The sequence below is a fragment of the Sus scrofa genome, chromosome 1 (genome assembly GCF_054392235.1).
Source record: "Sus scrofa isolate SSC_HxYL_T2T_F1_AM1 chromosome 1, Sscrofa_HxYL_maternal_Yorkshire_Landrace_v2.0, whole genome shotgun sequence".
Taxonomy (NCBI): Eukaryota; Metazoa; Chordata; class Mammalia; order Artiodactyla; family Suidae; genus Sus; species Sus scrofa.
In genome coordinates this window covers 88,230,943-88,252,871 of record NC_139383.1, presented here as the reverse complement: position 1 = coordinate 88,252,871, position 21,929 = coordinate 88,230,943, and the positions used below count along the sequence as shown (strand labels likewise).

General features: G+C 36.9%; 1 long non-coding RNA gene across 2 annotated transcripts in view; it reads right to left on the bottom strand.

Moving 5' to 3' along the window:
• The window catches only part of LOC106508944 (uncharacterized), a 768,001-nt gene that overhangs the window by 36,018 nt on the left and 710,054 nt on the right, over positions 1 to 21,929 (bottom strand). Inside the window, exons 14-17 of one of the 2 annotated variants that reach the window (XR_014807830.1) lie at positions 15,862 to 16,053; positions 7,378 to 7,450; positions 6,640 to 6,800; positions 4,373 to 4,528 (exon numbers count right to left, since the gene is read on the bottom strand). This is a non-coding gene — a long non-coding RNA (uncharacterized LOC106508944). Of the gene's footprint in view, positions 1 to 4,017; positions 4,529 to 6,626; positions 6,801 to 7,377; positions 7,451 to 15,861; positions 16,054 to 21,929 lie in introns of those variants that run through there. The other variant, XR_014807832.1, reaches the window with a different exon arrangement.

The window sequence follows — 21,929 nt, the reverse complement described above, 5'->3', positions numbered from 1 at the left end:
ACTGTACAGAATTGAAATTAGTTTCCTTCTTTCCTTCCTTCCTCCTCACATATTTAGATGCCAGACATTTTTCTAGATACCAAGAAAACAAAAATCTATTCTCGCAAGGCTTATGTTAAACTAAGACAAACATGATAAACACATACATAGATAAACATATGCTATATCAGATGGTAGGAAAAGTTCTGGAGTAAAGTTAAGCAGGGAGGAAGACAGAGTGTTGGAGTGGTATAGGGATAGAAATAGGATGGTCAGGGGAAAAGTGAAGATGAGAGAGTGAGCCATGAAATCTGCAAGAAGAGTGTTCACACAAAATAAATGCAAGTCCAAACATTCTGAGGCAGGAACATATACATCTTATTTACGGCACAGAAGAGGGCCAGTGTGGATAGAGTGGAAGCAGTAGGAGCTGAGCTCAGGGATGTAACAAACACCAGACCAGACACTACCTTGTAGGCCATTTCAAGGCCTTTGACTTTCACTTTAAATAGGGCAGGAAGCTATTGGTGTATTTTGTACAAAGTTATAACATCTTACATCTGTAAAGCATCATCCTGTGAGACAGAAAATGACAGGAATTAAAGTGAATTCCCACTTCACAACCTCACCTCACTCTTCATCCCTTCTTTTCCTAGAAAATGTAAGGGTGATACTGATATGGACGTGGACAGAGATGGTGAAGACCTTGAAGCTCTTCTTCTGGGGTGAAAATCAGGGGGTCTGGATTTGGGCATGTTATGCTTAAGATTTCCATTGGACAGCCTAAAATGGTAATATCTGGTGAGTAGTTGGATAAATCCTCTGAATTCAGTGGAGAAGTATGATCTGGAGATAAAAATTAGAGCATAGTTTTTGTCTAGATGGTATTTATGCTGTTAAACTAAATGAGATCCCCTAAGGTGTAAATTCAATTAAGGAAAAAAGAGAATTAAACCTCCAGTCACACTAACTAAGGAGTATAAATATGGAAAGAGCCAGTTAAGGATGTTGAGGAAGAAGGATTGGCTATTTAAGAGGAAAATTAAATAGATTGGTGTTCTCTAAGCCATGTGAAGAAAGCATGGGAATTGTTGACTGTGCCAAATATTGCTGATAAGTCAAATATATTGATTACTTAGAATTGACTTTAAAAGTTTATTTGTGGCCTAGACAATAACTGTGTTGGGGAAGGGAGCTAAAGTCTGAATATAAGAAGTTCAAAAGGGGGTGGGATAATAGTATTATTATTATTAATTATTTAAAGATATCCGAATTCCCTGGCAGCTTAGCAGATTAAGGATCTGGTGTTGTCCCTGCTGTGGCTCTGGTTACTGCTGTGGCACAGTTTCAGTGCCTGTCCAGGAAACTTCTGCTTGGCCAAAAAAATAGGAGGAATACCTACAAAATGTTGCAGGATGATGGGACTGTTTGAGTAGTGAAAATTGGTAACACAGGGAAGAGCAATGAGAGTTTTAACAGCTGTGTTCTTGAGTAAAAATGAGAGAGAATGGGATTTAGGACCCAGTGGAAGGGTTGTCTGATCTCTGGGAACAGCTTGTCAACAATAACACCAGGGAAGGCAGAGTATAAAGTCCTGGACACAGGTGTTTAGATGAATATGGAGGTGGGTGCTGGTGGAGACTTTTTCCAGTTGCTTCTACTTTCTCTGTAGAATAGGAAATGATGTCATCTGATGAAAATGAATGCAGGTAAGGAGGTGTGGGGCATTTAAGGCAAGAAAGGGGATGAAATAATGTTCTAGGACTTGAAGTCAGAAGTCAGAGAGTGAACTGAGGCAGCTGGCTGTGTGTTTTTCTCCAACAAAAGCACTGAAGAGGCTGATTAACTGGATTTTGGGTTTGGGAACAAGAAGAGAAAATGAGTTGAGGATATTGGCAAGGATGTTATTTTATTTTCATTTTATTTTATTTTTTGTCTTTTATTTTTTTATTTTTATTTTTTAGAGTAATAGGTGTGGCATATGTAAGTTCCCAGGTTTGTGTTCGAATCAGAGCTACATCTACTAGGCTATGACACAGCCACAGCAACATGGGGTCTGAACCACATCTGTGACCATATACCACAGCTCATTGCAACACCAGATCCTTAAGCCACTGAGTGAGGCCAGGGATCAAACCTGCATCCTCATGGATACTGGTTGGGTTTGTTACTCCTGAGCCATGATAGGAACTCCAGCAAGGGTGTTATTTTAATGATGAGCTGTAGAACTCACTTAGGAAGGAGCAAATTGTCAAAGAAAAATTGCACCAGAGTTGAACAGGCAAGAAGATTTTATTTAAGACTATTGCAATAGAGGAGAGAGACTGAATTCAACTCCAATGAAACACAAGGCAAGAGGGATTTTGGAAGCAGGACTGAGTTAGTGAAAAAGTACTGGAGGACATTGAGGGGTAGGGTGGTCAATAGGATCTGTCTAGCACATTGAGTCATTCTTGATTTTACAGATGTTTTTCTCTGTGGTTAAGCCATCTGTGTTTGCTAATAGGCACTTACAAAGTTAGGCTGCTACTTCCCCCTCCACTGGGAAACAGGGGTACTGTCTTTATTAATAATTGCATTTCAAAGAGATGGCAGATCCTTGAGAAAGACATTTCTGAGTTGTAAAACTGGTAAGAGGCCGGGAGAAGATTGTCTATATTTCAAAGAAGCAGAGGAATAATTTACTACTGCAAGTTTTCTAAAGTAAATGTTCTAGGAAAAGAAAGGGGGCTTACAGTCAGAGAGAAACTTGTCCAAAGTTTAGTCAAGCTGAGGGGAAAATTAAGGCTGTCTTGGTCAGAAGTAGCAGAGAAAATGGTAAGAAACATTAGGATAACTGGATTACAGGTCCCTTTTTAGTCAAATAATTTCAGGTGTTGGCATAGTGGTAGAAGTTAGTAGAAAACACAGATCTCAGTAGTGACTTTTTCCCTATTCTGTGGGAGTAAAATTTTCTGCTCCAAGAAGGAGAAAGGCTGGCATATTAGAAGCAAAAATGCGGTGCGTGTAAGGCAATTGGATATTTGTTCTGAGTTCCTACTGGCTTTGTTTATACTTGAGTGAATCTTTTGAAGCAAATAAATTAACTTTGTAAATTGTGCCCTGAGTAAATCTCAATAAAGGAAGAAAATAAACATTTAGTGTACATATACCATATATCAATAGATGCTAGATATTTTCTAATGGTTATCTCATTTAATCTCCACAACTTTTTAGAGTTAAATAATTGGTTCATATTTATGGGTGAAGAAGTACATCTGTTGAACTTTTATAAAAAGTTATTTAATATATTAAAACAACTTGGTGTTCTTTGGTATTAATGAAGACCTCTTCATTGTCATTGTCATTGTGGAACTGTCACATGTAACCTGAGGCCAAATCCTTCCTATAAAAATAGCAGATCAAATTTGATTATTTACAACTTTTTTTTCTAGTGCAATTGCTTCCATATTAAACTTTCCACATACATATTTTCTTAAGTATTTTATGTCAAAGAAAACTATTGTGTAGGTTATTTTTACTCCAGGGAGGGTCATTGCCAACATCCTATAGAGGCATTTTTTTTTTTTAATACTAGCACAATGAATAGTGATTTCCAACTCTTTCAACTGTTAATCAAAGAGTATACTGATAAGAATCTAACTATGAGGTTTGCTAAAATACCTTTTTACTTGTAACTCCACATTTTAGTAAAATTGGTTACTTTGATATGCAATTTACCTCCTCTTAAATCATTTTTCCATCCATCTTTAAAGATAATATATAGAGGTTTCTTTCTTTTAATGACAGTCTAAATTCGCTTGATAGGTGTTGAGGAAAAAAATACATTTAGCTTGATCTTTAAGTAGTAATTCTTTTGAAGTAAACATTGTATTTCTCCTTTTCAGTTTTATAGCAATCGTCAATTTGAAGTGTTCCATTGGTATGAATATTATCTTACAGGATTCTGATATTAGGTTTGGAAATATAAAAATGTCAATTTATTTTAACTACAAATCAGCTTTAAGATTTTGTTATCAATATAAAATAGTGCTGCAATTCAAATCACTTTGTTTTATTTACAGGTACTGTCTAAATACAATCGATAAATTATGTCACAAAATCAAATTGGTTGATTCTGGCAATTGGTTACTAAAGAATGAAACAATGTCTGGGCTCCAGGGCATTACTAAAATAAAGTGAATTCATATTGAAACATCCAAAAATCACATTTTCTTAATCATGCACAGTTTAAAGCATGCAATTAGTTATTCTCATGCTATGAAGATTTTTCCAGAGTTTTGGATGTAGTTGCCAGTCCTTAACATTATCTGGAGAAATGTTCTGAATTGTATGGATCTATTCCATGTATTTAAGGAGTGAGAGTAAACACTCCACTCGCTGATCAACTGACCCCATCCTTGATATTTGTTCTGATTCCCTACATCAGAGAACAGTGTCCTCACGGAATAGACTAGTGAGCAGAGCAGTCACCCGGCCAGCATCTTCTGGGGGTTCACCCCAATGTGAATGTTGCATAAGCCACTTCATTTCTCTTCACATCATTTATCTTTTTTAGAAAAGAGAGAGAAAAATGCTCTGGTAAATTGCCTCTACTCCATGGGGATTTCATAAGAATTTAAAATGATCTTTGCAAAGTGCAAAGCACTAGGTAGATAAATAAACAGTACAACCTGCAAAATCACCAAAAGGGAGACTCAAAAGAGATTTTATACTTTTACAGCTTTGTACTTACTTACTTTGATTTTAACATCATTTCAAAAAGTAATTATTTTGGCTTATGACCTTATTTTGAAATAACATGTTATAAATAGGAAATACAGGTACCACATAGCATAGATAAAAGTGAAACTGTGTATACTCCAAAAGTCCTAAGGGGGAGAGTTTGAGTCATGTCACTTTGCTCAATCTGGAACTACATATCTCAGAATCCTCTTCCTTGTATGGACATAGGAGAATCTGCATTAGATTTTGGCCAATGAAGCAGTAGCTCCCTAAAGGTCAACATGGTTAGAGGTAGACATAGACAAGATGTGGAGGTGCTGATGGGTCCCAGTTTATCCTCATTCTTCTTCCCTCCCTGAATTCTGCTCTTCTTCCTGACCATTGACTGTCCTGAACCACAGCCTCCCAGGCTGACTTCATGCTTGTCTGATAACTCAGAGGGGCAGTAACTGCAAAGAGTAACCTCTACACCCGCACCCACTGCATCCCACTCTCAAAGCTGGATGTTCCTTGTTTCCAGATTTCCTGTAAGCTTTAGCTTGTCCCCCTGTGCTTTAGGAAAGCTGCCTATGTAATTATAATGACTGCAAATAATCTTCCAGCAACTTTTGTGGATTTTTCACCTTCCCAATTTCTCCCACAATTGCATAAAGTCTAATTTTTGCAATAAATTCCTGATTGCATAATACTTAGTGGTTTTGTTTCCTTGATTAAATCCTGGCTAATCTACTGAGAATATGTTCATTGCTATTCATTTGAACACTTCTTTTCTATCATTTTTAATCAATTAATTCAGTCAACATTTGACAGTTATCTGTTAACTCTTTCTTGCTCCTTTCTTTCCTTTCTTCCTTGCTTTCTTTCTTGTCTCTCTTTTCTAAAAAGCAAGCACTATGAGAAGAAGATCTTAGTATGTCTTACTTCTCCAAAATGCCTCTTGCACTTGCAACATATCACCATTGTTTCTGTTACAATGAAAAATTGTTAAATGACTTGAATAAATTTTATCTAAAATGAAGTTATTTAATAATGTAATTCTTAAGACTGTTTTCCTAATGAACATTCTGATTAATTATTTGAATCTGGGTTCACACCCACCTTCATTAGTTTCCTTATAACTAAATGTAACCCAGTGTTGTGTGAACATAATACAATTTGCTTTCACTTACAAAATTGTTCATCACCTTCTTAAAATAATCAATAAGGTGATTTTTAAATAATTCTAAGTCTGAATATCATATATAAAAGACCAAGTTTAAATTAAGTTGTCACTAGGGTTACAGATTATGTTTGCTCTATTTTCTTAGTAAAATATTTGACTTTCTTAAAACTCTTACACTTTAGGTAATGTGGTAACCAGAAATATTATATTAACTGACTTTTAAGAAAGTTAAATCAAGAAAAGCATTTAATCTGGATGTTGTACTTATTAAATGAAAAATGCCTGAAACATCGATTTTTACTTTTACCCTAAAATGTCATTCTAAGTCCAAATGGTTATTTTTTTCCAATAGGAATTTGTTATTTTTCAGAGGCGTTAACTCTATCTTTAAGAGAGCACATAAGAAGCAGAATTACCTTTTTATTTGAGGCCAGAGATTTGAACCTTAGAATTAATAAAAACATCAGAGGAAATGAGCACAATGGAAAGAATCCTAAACTCAGGATGGGTTAGTTTATCAGTAATTCCTGTTTGTTGATGGTTATTGTGGTGAATCAGAGACTCTGAATCAGGACTTTAAATGATGTAAGAATTTGGACACGAGTGTAGTAGCTATAGGACATTGGCTTGTTTGCTAGAAATCTCTCCAAGCTTGTTTTCCCATACAGTGTTTAATACTAACCATGTCAATGCTATAGATGTAGAAGATATTATAAGTAGTAACAGTATGAGTGTTAATATAGTTATTATTAATACTTACTGATTGTATTGACCTTTTAAGTTTTTTTCAGGTGTTATCTCAGTTCTACCATTTACTTTTGATAATTATGTCATATGTGAACTAGCTTCAAATTATCTCCTCTTGAAGTACCCGTGGTGGCACAGCAGAAATGAATATGACTAGTATCCATGAGACTGCAGGTTCAATCCAGCCCTAAAAAGCAATAACAATCATCATCATGATCATCAACAGCATCATCATCTCCTGTTACTTCTTGAATCTGACTCAAAACCTTCTGCTCAAGTGAGAAATTTTTAAGAAAGTATTACTTGGTTGTATAAGTCAAAAAAAATCAATACTATCTTTTAAGTAATAGCTGGTCCCTTCCTTTTCCGGAAGGACATTATTGTAAGTGTGAGCATATTTAAGCTCTGTATTATAATAAATCTCTAAATGCAGGCCCTCTCCACTTAAAGGAAGACCAGTTTGTCTTTCCTTCATCTTGAATTTAATTTCATGCCAAGGGCATTCTGTACTATTTGGTTAACCTTGTGCAAGAGAATAATATTTCAGCATTTTTTTCCATGTGTTTTTTTATACTATTGAAATTTTTCTCTTTGCTCTACAATCCTTACATTATTAAAACTTTAAAAAAAAGAGTGAGGTTAAAGTGTTTTCCCCCAGTGGAAATAAGCACAAATTTTTTTAGTATATGTTTCATATTCTTAACTCTAAATTCTAAAATATACTTTTAACCTTTACAACATAGATAATATCCTTGTGGAGTTACCTGGAGGTCTAGCGGTTAAGGATCCCATGTTGTCACTGATGTGGAGTGGATTAGATCCTTGTCCCAGGAATTTCTTCATGTCGTGGGTGCACAGCCAAAAAAAAAAAAAAAATCTTGAAAAAATGTCGAGTCATAAAGATTTATGTAATCTGAAGAGTCAGGGACTGGAGAAATTGCAGCACAGTTTAGCTCTGAACTGCAGAGTAGGATAAGTGCAGTATGCATTAGTGTGGGTAATTGATAACAAATGCTGGAAAAAACAGACCCAAAATGTATAAAGTCATAACCTCAATAGAAGTATGTTTCCAGCTCAGGTTACTATCCAATGCACAGGTTCCTGATTGCTAGGAGATCTCCTCCATGCCAAGATCCAGTGACCCAGGTTCCCCCCACCCCATGGCTTGGAGCCCCTAGCACCTCCTCACTATCTGACACTCATAACATCCAACTGACTGAAGCTACAAGGGGAGGAAATTCACCTGCTCCTAAAAAGCTTTGTTCCCACATTATGCATACTCTCATTCTATGAGAACGTTCACATCAGGAAGGTAGCAATGGTGTTAATTATAACAAATTTTTTTTTTTTTTTTTATGGTCACATCCATGGCATATGGAAGTTCCCAGGCTATAGGGACTGAATTGGAGCTATAGCGGCTGGCTTATACCACAGACACAGATGTGGTCTGATGCCAGATCCAAGCCACATCTGCGACCTATACCACAGCTCACAGAAACATGGGATCCTTAACCTAGTCATCAGGGCCAGGGATCAAACTGAGTCTTCATGGATATTTGTCAGGTTTGTTACCACTGAGCCACAATGAGAGCTCCTAATTATATCAGATTTTTGAGTGGTAACAAGGTTTTTCTATTATGGTAAATGAAAGCACTAAAGTATCACATGTAGCAATTACTTCTCAATGTTTAATTGGTTCCTGGAGAAGATCCCCTTATCACCAGTGAGAATTACTCTAAAGGGAGTAGTTGAAAGGAATAGATGGTCTGCCTCCACAATAAGACACTGATAATGCTGAGGTAGCGACCAAGACTCATTACATCACTTACAGAGAAGTGTTTGCACACCCTTTGTCAGCATACACTTTGTTCTTGTCAGTCCTTGTATTAAAGATTTGGTGGTGCTTTCCCTTTCCATTTGGACTTATCCCATGCTTATTATCCCTCATGAATTAGATACATAAGCTTTTGAGTATAAGTGAAATTTTTAATTGTGTCTAATTTTGCTCTCTATCTAGTGTTCAAATGCAAGAAGAAAATGTGGTTGCATAAGCATCTGATCCTTCAATTATTCTGTCCTTCAGTTATAGTCAGGAAAATAGGCAACTAGTTGCATATTTCTGGTATTGTATGTCTTTACTGAGGAGTCTGATTTTAAAAGCCATAAATAGAGAATTAAGACTAAAAGCATGCTTTAGTTGAGACTTTATACTTTGCTTTAGAAATAATTTTAAAAGTGTTCTCTCAAGATTCTTATTCAAACATCAGTCTATTTATTTCTGTGAAGGGACTCTGTGGAAGAAATTGACTTATTTTTGCCACACCTTCAGGTATGGAAGTTCCTGGGCCAGGGATGGAATCTGAGTCACGGCTGTGACCTATGCCATAGCTGTGGCAACAATGGATCCTTAACCGATTGCTCCACAGTGGAAACTCCAGAGATGAAATTAATGTTATGCTACAACTGTCCTTAATATAGGAAGCTTATCCTCCTGGACCTGATATAATCACATGGGCCCTTAAAGGTAGAAGAAGAGGGTTAAAATGTCAGTCAAAAGATGTTGGGAAGACAGCAGAGGAGCCATGAGGCAAAAAGAGGGGTTGGACACATTTAAATCGTAAGAAGGAATCAACCCATCATGGCAATCTTTGAAGGTGGAGGAAGGGGTCCATGAGCCAAGGAATTCACAGTTTTCAGAAGCTGTAGATGACCCCAGTCAACTGCTAGCAAAGAAATAGGAATGTCAGTCCTATAGCCACAAGGAACTGAATTCTGCCAGCATCCTGAGTAAGCTCTGAAGGAAATTCACCTTCAGAGTCTCTAGAAAGGAATGCAGTTCTGCCAACAATTTTGGCCTTTTGAAATCAAAAGCAGAGAACCAGCTGAGGCACGTGCTCAGACTTCTGATTTAGGGAACTGTGAGATTAAAAAATGGATATTGTTTGAATCTGCTCTATTTATGGTGATTTGTTACATCAGCAAGATAAAACTAAAATATGCCTTTACTCTTTTTATGCTGCTACACCTGCAGGATATGGAAGTTCCCAGGCTAGGAGTCAAATTGGAGCTGCAGCTGCCAGCTACGCCACAGCCACAGGAACACAGGATTCAAACCCCATCTATGACTTATACCACATCACAGCAATGCCGGATTCTTAACCCACTGAGCGAGGCCAGGGATGGAACACAGATCCTCATGGGTCTAGTTGGTCTCTTTACCTCTGAACCACAACAGGAACTCGGAAAACCAGTATCTTTATATTTGGTAGGGTAAACTAGTGGAGTAGAAAAGGCCCAGTGGTGCTTCCTGAATTTTCAAAAATAACTTTACCACATGAGTTTTGAAAATGTTCACTAGAAAGTTTTATCAGAGCACAGTCATCTAGGACAGAGGGGAAATGAGTGAGAACATATAGTATTGTTCCAATGCATTTTAACTTTATGTTTAGTATCTACAGAAATGTCACTATTTCATAGTGATAAAATGGCTGATTCTCAAAAATCTTGGATGGAATTGAGGATGGAGGCTTTCAGCCTTTGTAGACTAATGACTTTGGTGTGTATGTTGACCCTCTAAGAATTTTTTTTTTAATTTAAAAAATTTTGAATTTTTATTGTTTTTTTATTGTTATTTCCCCAACACAATTTTTTTCCTCCAGTGTACAGTATGGGGAACCAGTTACACATACATGTATACATAATTTTTTCTCCCATTATCATGTTCCCTCTCATTGTTAATCCATTCCAAAGGCAGTAGTTTGCATCCGTTAACCCCAAGCTCCCAATCCATCCCACTCTCTCCCTCTTCCCACAGGCAACCACAAGTCTATTCTCCAAGTCTATGATTTTCTTTTCTGTGAATTTTCAATTCTTTTTTTTTCATATCCCTTAAATGGAATTACTTTGACAAAACTGCCTCCAATTCTCAGTGTTGATCCAATTAGAAACAATACCACACTCACTTTAGAAAACACTTTCTGAAGAGACATTTGATATATAAAAATGCTTTAAAAATCAATGAACTTTTAGGAATGGTAATGAAATGTTAAAGCAACAAACCTCAAAATCTCAAGGAAGGTTTTCTCTTATGTCAACAAATATTAAGAATCTACTGTGTACCTACTGCTAGGGTATGGCAGAAAAGCAATCTATTCGGAGCCAGATAAAGTTAGGTTTGAATTGAATATTCAACCATATGCTACATGTATCTTTGAGTAAGTCAGCAAGTCTCTTGAATTTCAATGACCTCTCCTATATATCAGAACAGCAAAAACTACTTCACGGAATAACTGTAAAGACTGAATAACATCACACTTAGGAAAATGTCTAGTTGGTATTTGTAGCAGGCTGAATATCGGCCCCAAAGACACACGGTTCTAATCCCTGGAAACTTTCAATGCTACCTTTTTTGGAAAAATGACCTTTGTAGCTTGATGGAGATTCTTGGGAAAATTATCTATCTGCCTGTATCCAATAGAAAATGTAACAAATCTCCTTATTAAAAAAAAAAAAAAAGGAAAGAGGTAAAAAACAAAACAAAAACAGAAAGGAACAGGGCAATGAAACCACAGAGGCAGAAACTGGAGGGATCAGGCCATAATGCAAAGAATGTCAGCAACCCTCAGAAACTGGAAGAGGCAAGGGGGAGTACAGCCTTGCCAATACATTGATATAAGCCCAGTGGAGTTGATTTGGGAATTCTTGTGTCCATAACTGTGGAGCAATAAATTTCTTTTTTTGTTAAAGCCACCGAGTTTGTTGTAATTTGTTACAGAAGCCACAAGAAAATAACATAATGCTCAGTGAATGTTAATTTGCCTTCTCATCCTTGGACAAGTTTTCGTCTAATTGGTATTACCTGCTTGGGGCTTTCATTCAGTATTCATCACTGGAACCAAATATCACATCCTTTGTAATAGAACTATGATACAACTCTTTCATCTAGCTGTCATTTTACTCAATAAATTTACCTGTTAAAATATCTCTACACGTATTTCTTAACAACCAACCAGTTCCAAGGCATTGAATAGGGGCTATAGAGGACACCAAGATGGATAGACAAAGTTCCTGGCCCGAAAGAATTTGTAATCTGATTTAATAGTGGTTTGTGCTAAATAGGTTTAAAAAAATCAAAGGAAGAAAATATTTATTCCTGCTAGAGAATCAGGAAAAGCTTTATGGAAGAATTCACTTTTGGTCTAAGACTTCTAGATAGCTATACTTTCTGCAGATGGAGAGATGGGGCAGGAAAGGACAGCAAACAATGAACATTGGAGAAGGTATGAAAGAACTTGATAAATGGGGCCTTAACATAAGTGGCAAAAACTGAGAGGAAAGGCTATTTAACCATAGCACTAGAGAGACATATGTTCAGTCAAACAGAGCCTTTGGCTATTGTACAATAAGCTTATGCATTCCGAAATCAAGTCCAGCCTGTAAGTTTTGAAGATTGCATGTGTTTAATTTTTAAAAACTGGAGACTCAGACTTCCTGTTGTGGCTCAGAAGTAATGAACCCAACTAGTATCCATGAGGATGCGGGTTCGATACTTGGCCTCGCTCAGTGGGTTAAGGATCCCACATTGCCATGAGCTGTGGTAGCTCACAGATGTGCCTCAGATCCCGTGTTGCTGTAGCTGTGGTGTAGGCCAGTAGCTATAGCTCCAATTCAACCCCTAATCCAGGAACTTCCATGTGCCACATATGTGGCCCTAAAAAGAAAAGAAAAGAAAACAAAAACAAAAAACAAAACTGGAGACTCTATTGGGGCTACAAAAGGCTTTTGGCAACTGTGATATGATGGACTTGCAAAAATGTCCTTAAGAATCCTTAGCCACATATTAAGTCAGGGGACAATGGGAAAATATACAAGTTGTAGTCTGGATATTTCAAATTATGCTCTTAACTGTCAAATTCCTTTTTTGTTTTGTTTTCTTCAATGTCTTTTTTATTAAATATAGTTGATTTACAATATTGTGCTAATTATTTTATATATTGTCATATTATCTTCCATCATGCTCTATCCCAAGAGACTGGATATAGTTCCCTGTGCTATACATAGGACTTCACTGCTTATCCATTCTAAATGTAAGAATTTTCATCTACAAACCCCAGACTCCCCATTCATCCCACTCCCTCCCCTTTCCCCTTGGGAAACACAAGTCTCTTCTCTGTGAGTCTGGTTCTGATTTGTAGATAGTTTCATTTATGCTATATTTTGGATCCCACATATAAATGATATTGTATGGTATTTGTCTTTCTCTGACTTACCTCACTTAGCATGACAATCTCTAGTTTCATCTATATTGCTGTGATAGCATTATTTTTTTCTCTTTTGTAGTATTCCATGTGTATCTGTACCCCGTTTTCTTAATCCATTCATCTGTGGATGGACATTTAGTTTGTTACCACGTCTTAGCTATTGTGAATAGTGTGAATGAACATAGGGGTGCATGTATATTTTCGAATTATAGTTTTGTCTGGATATATGCCCAGGAATGGGATTGCTGGAACATATACTAGTTCTATTTTTAGTTTTCTGAGGAGGCGCCATACTATTTTCCATAGTAGTTGTACAAATTTACAACAATTTATCAACAGTGTAGGAGAATTCCCTTTTCTCTGCTCCCCCTCTAGTATTTGTTATTTGTAGACTTATTCATTATTGGTCAATCTAACTGGTGCAAGCTGGTACCTCATTGTAGTTTTGATTTGCATTCTCTAATACTGAGTATCTTTTCATGTGCCTACTGGCTGTCCTAATGTCTTTTTTGGAGAAATGTCTATTTAGATCTTCTGCTCATCTTTCATTTGGATTGTTTTCTTTTGTTGTTGTTAAGTTGTATGAGTTGTTTATATATTTTGGAGATTAAGCCCTTGTTGGCTGCATCATTTACAACTTGTGTTTTCCTATTCTGTAGGTTGTCTTTTCCTTTTTCTTTCTTTTTTTTTTAAATGGTTTCCTCTGCTGTGCAAAAGCTTGTAAATTTGATTAGATCCCATTTGTTTATTTTTGTTTTTATTTCTCTTGCCTTGGGAGACTATAACTGTCAAATTCTTCTATAAATTTAATAGTTAATGAAAGTAGAGGCAAATACCAAACTGTTCCAGTTTTCCTGAATTGTTTTATCATTGTGTTTTAATATAAAGCCCAATAACTTTAAAAAATTTATATTATTATTCTCCACTTTTCAGAAACAAAGCAAAACAAAACAAAACCTGTGGAGTCCAGAGCAGTAAAACTATGGTACAATTTTAGTTTAAAGTCTATGAAGGAGAACAGAATTTAAATAGTTAAAGACTGGGTTCCATCAAAACACAGCCTGTCACTGTTTTTAGTGTATTAGATTTTCTCACACCTGAATGTTGTTTATGTCAATCTACTGTAGTAGGTGGTTGGGACTAAATTTGAAGATCAGTGTTCATTATCCTTTGTGTAGATTATCTCTCATTTTACTCTGATGTGGAGTCAGTCTGAAGAGGGAAGGAAGGACAGCAAGAATACCCAGGCAGGTGCAGGGGAGAAAAACTGATGAGCCATGGAAGCAGGAAAGGAGCATTAGACAACTGTGCTCCTGGAGCTCATGTGCAGCACCAGTGGAAGAAAACAATATGAAAGTTAGAGGATGGAGGGAGAACTTCAGAGAAATCCAGCTATCCTTAAATAAATAAATTATACTACTGTGTTTCTTGGAAAGGTCAGGTTCATTTCCTTATCAAGGAAATGGACCCTTATATATTCAAAAATAATCATGGATGTTCTGATATTTACTTTAAAAATATGTTTCTTGGGCATATGATTGTGGAACATGATCAGCAGAATCTGATTGTAGTCAACTGTTTTGGAGATAATTGATTAAATGAATAGACCACAAGCCTTCACACCTGTATAGGTTTTTATAATTTACATTCATAACTATAAGCAGACTTGATTTTTTTTTTCTTTTTGTGGCCACACTTGCAGCACATGGAAGTTCCCAGGCTAGGGGCTGAACTGGAGCTGCAGCTGAGGCCCATGCCATAGCCACAGTAATGCCAGATCCAAGCCAAATCTGCAACCTACCTACACTGCAGCTTGCAGCAACACCAGATCCTCAATCCACTGAGGGAGACCAGGGATTGAACCTACATCCTCACAGAGACAATGTCATGTCCTTATCCAGCTGAGCCGTGATGGGAACTCCTAATCACACTTAATTTTCATAATGTATATAGGAATGGCAGGTGTTAGGTCCATTGGCTAGACCAAAATACTATAGGCAAGGTCACCTGATCTCTTATTTGCCTATCTAGGGATCAAACTTAAGTCTAGATTGTTTCCTATGAAACTTCTGACCACTGTATACAAAAACTGATCCAGGAGTTCCCTTCATGGCACAGCAGAAATAAATCTGACTAGGAACCATGAGGTTGCAGGTTCAATCCCCAGCCTTGCTCAGTGGGTTAAGGATCCGGTGTTGCCGTGAGCTGTGGTGTAGGTCACAGACATGGCTTGGATCCTGTGTTGCTGTGGCTCTGGTGTAGGCTGGCAGCTGTAGCTCCTATTGGACCCCTAGCCTGGGAACCTTTACATGCCGCAGGCAAGGCCCTAAAAAGAAAACAGAACAAAACAAAACAAAACAAAACCCTACTGATCCAGCAGTGGTTTGAGGAAAAGCATTGGTAAGTTTTTATGGACGGACAAAAGAGGCAGAAAGAGTTTATGGAGTGGCTAAGGTCTATAGGTAATGGGAAGCCATGATTTGGATCCAGGAAGTGGAGCTCCAGGTCTCATTCTCCCAACCACCAGGCGTATTGCTTTAAATTCAGATATGTAAGAAAAAAAATTATTTTAGGTCTCATTCTTACTAAGAGACTAATAAAGTCACTCCTTAAATGCTTTATTTGATTTAATTTGGGCATGTTTATATTTTGCTCCTCACCAGTGGACTTATGGCTGGAAATGCTCAGCCAAATTAGAATAGAAAGGTGATTTGTGTTACTGCAGACACCCAATTTAGACAATTAAGACTCTCCTATTTCATTCTGCTTTGGATGTGAAGGACCTGGCCTTTGCAGAAAATATAGGTTACTTTGGAAGGACTTAGGAAATATTACTCTTCATCAAAAGCCAGAGTCAATAGGGAGAGAGAAAAATGTTCATATATATTATGAATACTGTCTTTATCCTTTCTAGCATCTTATCTGCCTGGATCGCTCAGATCCCAAGTGGGTCTGCTAGCTAAATATTCAGCTTTCTGCTTCACTTACCTGAGAGGAATTTCCCCATGTCAATCATTCACATTTCAACAGTAGAGAGGAGTGCTGTCATGTGATTCAAGGGTCATTTGTCTCCTAAGACTAAAGAAACAGGTCCCTTGGTGCTGGGGGAGGCCATGGGGCTAATCCTGGCCATTGAGATGTGAACCTTCATCTTTCTATAGGCAGGTCTCCCTGTGGAAACTTAAAAGAAGAAAAGCATGGAGTGAGTTACTGGGGCCGGCTCTGCTCACTGTAACAGGGAAGAGTCAAAGTGGGCTGTAGGTTTCTGCCTTCTTCAGACAACCAAGAAAATCAGAGAGAAATTTGCACTGGAGGTTTTACTCACACTAGCAGTCAAACTTCTCAGGAGAAACAGAAGGAATAGGATACATACATAGAAGGATTTGTAAATTAATTCATGCTATTGTAGGGGCTGGCAAGTCTGGAAATTTCTAAGGGAGATCAGCCGGCTGGAAACTCAGCAAGACGTCTATGCTATAGTCTTAAAACAGAATTCTTTCTCCTCCAGGAAACCTAATGTTTTGTTTTTAAAATGTTCAAATGGGAGTTCCCATCGTGGCTCAGTGGTTAACGAATCTGACTAGGAAGCATGAGGTTGTGAGTTCGATCTCTGGCCTTGCTCAGTGGGTTGAAGATCTGGCGTTGCTGTGAGCTGTGGTGTAGGTTGCAGATGCGACTCAGATCCTGCGTTGCTGTGGCTCTGGCATAGGCCAGCGGCTACAACTCCAATTAGACCCCTAGCCTGGGAACCTCCGTATGCTAAGGGTGCAGCCCTAGAAAAGGCAAAAAGACAAAATAAATAAATAAATAAATAAATAAATAAATAAATAAATAAAATGTTCAACTGATTGGATGAATACATACATTACTGAGGAAAATCTCCTTTAATTAAAGTTTACTGATTGTGAATATTAACTACTCTACTCAAAGCATTCAAAGTAATATATAAACTACTATTTGACCAAATAACCTGGTACCATAGCCTAACCAAGTTGACACATAATATTAACTCATCTCTCCTTGTAATTTATCACTAGTCCATAATCCTTAGATTATGTGCTTGAATAAATAAACTTAACTAAAGATAACAGTAATTGTCCCAAACTCTCCTTATCTATTTCCTGACCTGCCCTAATAATACCTCAGGTCACTCTGAAATCTTACTGGTTACTCAACATTTTTAGGCCAGCCTTGGCTCTGACTTTCTGGATTTGGTGTTTGTTCCTGTTCTCTCTGGACATTCCTTGTCATGGCTCATACGACACTGACCACACGGCCAGAACCCAACCTGAATAATCCAGGGTGTGGATGAGATTCTGACCCTAAAAGGAAGTGTGACATTTCCTCTCATCTTTCTTGTAATTTTCACTAAGAACTACAAATAATGAGGATTTAGGACCTGAGTTTACATAACCTGGCTAAAGTGTCACATCTGTCCCTTTCTGTGGATGGTTGTTTATACCAGCGTTATTCATAATTGCCCAAACTAGGAACCAACCAATGAGTCCTTCAGTAGATGAATGAATAAATAAACTGTGGCACAGGCAGACAGGAATATTATTCAGCACTGAAAAAGAGAAATACACTAAATCCATCCATGAGAAGACATGGGAAAACTTAAATACTATTAAGAAGTGAAAGAAGCCAATCTGAAAAGAGTTCATACTTTTATGACATGATGGACTACTTTGAGAAGGCACAACTCTGGATATAGTTAAAACAGAAATGGTTGTCTTGGATTGACAGAGGGGAGAGGATAAATAGGTGGAGCATAGATAATTTTTAGGGCAGTGAAAATACTCTGTATGATACCACAAGAATGGGTATGTGTCATTATACTTGTGTCCAAACCTAAAGAATGTACAATAACAAGGGGAATCCTAAAATAGACTTTGCCGATCATGATGTGTCAGTGTAGATTCATATATTGTAACAAATGCACCACTCTGGTCAGGGATACTGGTAAGGGGACAATATGTGGGGACAGGGGATATGTGGGAGAATTTCTACCTTTCTCTCAATTTGGGGGACCTGGAGTGTATTTTGTTTAGGGAAATAAGTCACACAGAGAATGAGAAATACTGTATGTCATCACTTATATATGAAGCCAATGAATAAATATCACAGAACAGAAACAGACTCACTGATACAGAGAATAAACTACTGGTTACCAGTGGGGAGAGGGGTGAACAAGAGAAGGGTAGGTGATTAAGAGGTACAAACTATAAGGGGTAAAATAAATAAGCTACTAGGATATATGTCACAGCATAAGGAATATGACCAGTATTCATAATAATTTTAAATGGACTATAAAAATATTGAAACACTCTCTTGTATACCTGAAATGAATATAGTATTATCAACAATGCTTCACCAATCAATCAATCAATAAATAAATAAATAAAACCAAGGGACCCAAAATGATATCAGAGAAAATAAAAATGAAGAACACAAGAGGTGAGTGCCATTCAGAGAAAATGCCCTGAAACTTTTGTGCTATCATCTCTTTCTTTGACCTTCCTTATTTATTATTTATTTATTTATTTGTTTATTTATAATATGAAATTGGAGTTTTATGTGTTAGTATAACAAGGTAGCCAGTCACTTTTTACACATACCTGCAGAGGTGCACACTTGCATTTTGAAAGATTTTCACTGAGAGGAACCCAAAGAAGAAAATCCTTAGCAATACCACCCACAGCATTTTGACAAATAATTTACATTTAAAGGTGGAATTCTTCTTCAGGACAATGTAGTCAGTAGTTACCAACCTTGGGCAGCATTTTATAAGTGTGACCATGAGCTCTCCTTCCCCAACTAGGAATCTGTAAGTTTAAGATGCAGTCCATGTGCTTCTAGCAATCAGAGAGGTTTGGAAACCACTGTTTTATGTAAATGTTAACATCTTAGAGATTAAAACAAAACAACTAAGATTCAGAGAATTTATCTAATTTGGTAAGAAACTATAATTGGCAACATTGGAATAGAAGATTAAATATTAAACTTTGATTCTAAAAACAAGTGGAATACAACATACAATATTAGTGCAGAAGGACATGGATGGGAGAGCCATTCCACCTGGCTGAATACCATTCCTAAACCTGGTTTATCTTATGCTCCTTCCCAGAAAAGATTCTCCGTGATGCATCCACCATACAATAAATGGTAGTACTGGTTTGACCTAAGAAAGAACTTCATAATCTATCTTTCTGCCAAAGGGGTTGTGGAACAGCAGTTTGTACTAGATTTCAAGGTCAATTATATCCTGAGAAATTTCAAGGTCTTTCCACTCTTTGAAAACTACACCAATTAATATGAATGAAATTTAACCCTTCCTATCCTCTTTGAGATGCCTTTGTGCTATATCAACATGCAAGTTCAAAAGTTATTAGGCCGTTTGCCCTCAAATTCTTTTCAAAGACAGACATCAAGGGGAAATGTGGGATTTTTTGTGCCAGCACCTCTTGAAAATCAAATGACTTGGTTTTTGTCTTGTGCTATTCAATCAAGAACAGAAAAATGGAGCAATCAAACTCAGCATCAATTCTTGCCACTTGGTTGGTCTATACCCACCTAAGGCTGAAGTTTAGGACCTCTCTGTCACTGAATGATTCTTCTTTGAGGGTCAGTGCTATAATCTGAACTATTGCAAACAGTATGGCAGTGTACCCAATCAGTGCTGTGCCCACACATTTATTTCTTATGGTCTATAGATTTTAGTGGCTGAGTCCCTCCTGAGTTTTCATTAACTTTTGCAAAGATCATCCTATTGAACCTTAGATAATAAGAATGATTAAATAGAGTTCAATAGATATAGCCTAAAATATACTAAGGGATTTCAGAGAAAAAAAAAGTCAGATATGTGTGTATGTGTGTGTGTGTGTGTGTGTGTGTGTGTGATTGTTTAGCTGAAAAGATATTGAAGTGGTTTCTATATATTCTTTAAAATTACACTGAAGCATAATTTATGTGAATGCTATAACTTTCTTGTTTAAAAGTTATATATGCAAATGTGCACAAATATATATAAAAATATGTGCATATGTATTAATGAGATAGGCAGTATAAGACCAGAAGCTATCAGAGGAGGGGAGTCTAACCTGCTTAGAGGAGCATCAGGAATGGCTTCCTGGAGGTATAAGGACAAAAGAAAAAAGTCATCAAAGATGGGAGAGCCCACAAGATACCCTAATTCTATGCAGCTTGGGCAAAGAGGGTCCTGGACCTTCAAGGTCAGGGGGAGACACACACAAAGAATCACATTTATTCATTCAATTGATAGTTATTGAGTGCCTACTACATGCATGATAATGAAGTAGTGACCAAGACAGATAAGACACCTACCCTCATGGGGCTAATCAAATGGTGGAATATAAAAATAAATATATAAATTAATTTTAAAAATGAGCAAGGGAAAAAAAAGGATATTAAATTATGTGTAATTCTGTTACACAGAGGTAAATATGATTAACATGTTGATTCACATATGTCAATATTTTAGCATAGGGTTAATATCTCTCAATGATTGAAATTGTTTTAGAAATTTTAAAAAGTCATATTTATTTCCTAGCATCACTATATACATTCTTCAATAGCATTTTAAAAATGCTTCTATTGAAATATGACACTCATATAGAACAGTGCACTACTTTTAAGTTGTTAAACTTGAAGAACTGACACACTACACCAGACCAAAAAAAAAATATTGCCAGCACCCTAGAAGCCTTCCATTTACCCTTTCCAAAACATTTCACCTCTTTCCTCCTCAAAGCTAATTGCAAATGTGAATTCTAATGGAAGAGATTCATTTTGACTGTTTTTTCCCTTTGTGTAAATATAAAATACAGTATTTCCCCTTTGTTGTTGGGGTTTCTTTCACTAAACTCTAGGCTTATGGGTTACATCAGTGCAGTCAGATATAAATGAAGCATGTTCATTTTTCACTGTCGTGTACTATTCCATTTAGTGAATAAGACAAGATTTATTTATTCTCATTAAAACTACTAGGCAGTTAGATTGTTTCAATTAAATGACTGCTATGAATAAAGCTTCTACAACTGTTTCTGCAAGTTTATTTTGATGCTCTCATGTACACATTTCTTGTGGGTATGTACATAAGAATGAAAATGGCTAAGCAATTGGATGTTTACCACCACAACTGGCCTTCAGTTTGGGTGGAGGGGTAAAGTCAACAGCAATTTTATAAATTATAAACATTTAACAATTTCACAAAAGGACTTAGGCAAGATATGGCAATTTGTATGTTTTAATAAACAATGCGTTCTACTTTTTGCTGAGATAAAAACTTACTCTAGGGGAGTTCCTGTTGTGGCACAGTGAAAACAAATCCGACTAGGAACCATGAGGTTGCAGGTTCGATCCCTGGCCTTGCTAAGGGGTTAAGGATGTGGCGTTGCTGTGAGCTGTGGTGTAGGTCACAGACATGGCTTGGATCTGGCGTTGCTGTGGCTCTGGCGTAGCCGGCAGCTGTAGCTCTGATTAGACCCCCAGCCTGGGAACCTCCATATGCTGTGGGTGTGGCCCTAAAAAAGACAAAAAACAAACAAACAAACAAAAAAAACTTACTCTAGGAATAGAGAAAAATTCAATGAGTTGCCCTTCTTTATGACCAAGTGTTCATTTGTTAACTGACTATGCTCTGCTCTCAATTTGGTCTTATAATGAGTCCTTGGTGAAGAAGTGGGAGGCACTCTGTTCATGGAGTTAGGTGAACTGGCGTCTCATCTTACCAATGCCACAGATTATTAATATAGACTTTTACTTATTTTTTAACCTCTTCGGGACTTGGCTTGCTCCAAAATTAGACAATTAGACTATATTATTGTTAAGTTCATTTCAACTCTAAACTCTAATATGATATTTTAATATAACATTCACATTCCCTCATTCATCTTATTTTTAGGCTGCCTTGAATTTTACAGGAATCAGTAAATTGTAAATATTTATAACCACACTGAATATAACAAATTATCTAGCATGTTATTAGAGAAGCCCCAAAATTGTTTTTGATAATTTTCAAGCATGAATAATTATTC